Here is a 3111-nt window from a genome sequence, read left to right on the forward strand (position 1 = left end):
TAACAATAACGTAAATTTAATATACTTTTTTAAAACTGTCTCTCGCATCCCAGTGAACGTACAATTTTGCTTCCAGTTGTGAGAATCTGATTCGACACCTGAAGCGAAAACATACTACGGAAAGTGTGGTAGATTAAATCTGCTGCACATCTAATGTCCACCCAACTGAAATATCGACATTCATCACGAGTCTTAGAATTGTTTGTCCAAAAAACAAATATTTATTCGACAACGATATTTTTAATTGTTAAATCGCGGTACACTCGAACTCTGGCAATGGCAAGCTGCGTTTTTCTTTGAAACATTATAGATGACGTAAGGACAAAACTGTTGTGTTTCAATTATTATTTTTATTTGTGTTTCAATTATTATCAATTATTATTTTTGTTTTATCATTATCTTTGTGTTTCAATTATTATGTTTCAATTATTATTGTGTTTCATTTATTATCAAACAAAGAAATAAACAATTTAAAGTGTGCTTTGTAAGTTTGAAGAGCACGCATTGGAAGATTGGCTTGCAATGAAAAAAAAAATGCCCAGCTTTCATGGTTTACGGAAGTTAGAACAGCTTTCAAAGGTTTTAAAAGCCGCAGTTTGGCCATCATTTTAATGACATTCCATAAGCCACGTTTCCTTTTAGCCACTTGAAAACATTTTCACAAAATTGAATTAACAGAGCTTCAGTCGAAGCAAAGGTCATGGCAACGCTGCTTGCGTTTTTTGCCATAAAAGTCGGCTCTGCACACAATTCCATTCACCCGGAATGGAGTTTCTGCTCTGTTGCTCACTGCTTTATGACTTGGATTCTTGCTGCAGTCCTTTTGTTGTTTCTGCACAGTCTTGAACATATAAAATAAAATATTTGCAATTTGAAAATGTTGCGGTATCTAACGTTTCCACATTGGGTCATTGCAAAGTATCAATTTAGCAATCTCATGGTCAAGCCAACCAGCAGCGAATATAGAAAACAATTTTTGGGGGACACCCATGGCCGGCGGAAGAAGTCTGTCGCTTCCCCGCTACAAATACATTTTGGCAAAAAACTCCAAATATTTGGGCAAAATATAAATTGTTGCATTTTTAAAAATATATTTGCAAAGACAAAATTTGGGCAATTTTTTTTCGAACTTCCCTAACGTTTTATTCTCCTACGGTTATGGGGGCACCAAAGTATCATCGAAGTATCAATTCTAAAATAACATGGACATTGTAAATTTTTCGCTCCAAAAATAAGTGTGGAAAGGGGGTTATTTTGACAAATTTAAACTTTGTTTTGGTGGATTTTTGTGCATTGTTAGACCCGATAGTGTTTCTTTTTGAATGAAGACGCACAGTTTCGATTTGCCCTATATAACTGATTAAACTGATCTGCCGTAGAAATTTGAGTTACAAGTTTTGGTTTAAAATTAAAGTTCCGGTTTGAAAGATTTGTTTTTATGACCACAGAGGGATTTCTATAATGATTTATTTGTTTTTTTTTGTAGCCTATGTGTTATATAGACTTTTAGTAAATCTTCAGAAAATTCGCCCGCGGTTAGCCACGCCGTTCTTTTCGTGTTGAAGGCACATCTCTCGTGACACCTCATGCAGTGGAATAAATCAATTTAACTGTTAATTAGATAAGCGCACAATGCGTTTCATTGGGAACATTGCATTAGTTTCTCAGTTTTTGAGTGGTAAATACACGACTACCCTTTAAACCCACCTAGCAAAGTAAGCGAAACATTTTTGAAAAATTATAAAAAATTGCATATTTTTTACATTTTGTGGGAGGTACGTGACCACTCTTTGCTCCTGAATCCGCCACCCTAGCCAACAGTTACAGTATAGTCTATACAGGTCTTTCATCTGGTGAACTTTGGCAGTGGCATCGCTCAGTCAGCAAACCAGTAGGCCTCCTTTTTCACACTGATTCAGTGTTTGTAGACGCCAAATCAATATGAAACATATATTCATTGACCACCTTTTTTCTGTTGTTAAAAATGTTTGCTTTGCTTCCATTCAAAGAAATTGCTATGAGACTTTTGAGTTGAATTGAGAATGAATCCAGACAGAACATCACTCTTTTTTACATTGATTCATTGTTTGTGTTCGTTAAGGTAATGTACAAAGGAACTGATCTGCTAACTGGGTAGTGCATATACGCAAGCAATAATTTCCTACCTCACAAAAATGAACTACGATATGTTGGACTAATACTGTACGTCAATGGTAAGATAACATTAAGCCATTAAGTTTATAACAGAGTTATTTTTCATTTGGCTTTTTGGCACTAGCCTACAGTGGGCGACTGTTTAATCGAAGCTCCAATAGAAAATTTGACTTCGTCAAACCATTGTTTGTCTTGCACTGTTGCACTTATTGTGGTAACATAGCAATAGATTCTAAAAATGCAAGAACTTGACCTGTTGTGAAATTAAATTCGATTTTGAAAATAATTAATTAAATTCACCTGTCAGATTTGGCTTTATTACTTTTTTACTTGACAGCGGAGTTTGATTTTTTTGTCGTATCCAGGCGTAGGCCCTACACCTGGTGGTTGAAAATTTAGATTAAGTGGACGGGAAGGCAAGGAAGCCAATCTTCGTGTCCACCTTCAGGCATGCCTTTAAGTGTCCTGCAAGAGACACAGCCGCATGCTCTTAAGCGGTGTCGAAATGGCGCCCTTTCGATTGCAGTTCCAGGGCTCTCATCACTCGGCCATGTCGCCGACGCGGAGCTTGATGACAACTGATTAACTTGACAGTTTTTGACCTTGTCACTACAACTCTAGTTTAACAAGCAATGGTTGAATGGTTTCCAGCGCAATGAACTTTCGAAGTTCATTAAGCTGAATGTTATAAACCGAGAAGAGCGGCAGCATTGCATTTTGAAGATCGCTTTAATTACAAAGCAGCCCAGGTCAAGCCTGCAGGGTTATGTCATCATGTCATTGAGATTGTTAAAATTTATGTACGAAATGTTAAAGTTAAAAGATTTATAAAAAAGAAAGGCTTTTGAATGCTGTCCAAATTTGATCGATAGAGCTTTCCTTCTAGTAAATCAAGAAAATGAAATCTTCTGACATGTGTCAAACCCACAACAATGCTTGTTATGAACGACTCAGATG

The sequence above is a fragment of the Aplidium turbinatum genome, chromosome 1 (assembly GCF_918807975.1).
Source record: "Aplidium turbinatum chromosome 1, kaAplTurb1.1, whole genome shotgun sequence".
NCBI classification, from domain to species: domain Eukaryota; kingdom Metazoa; phylum Chordata; class Ascidiacea; order Aplousobranchia; family Polyclinidae; genus Aplidium; species Aplidium turbinatum.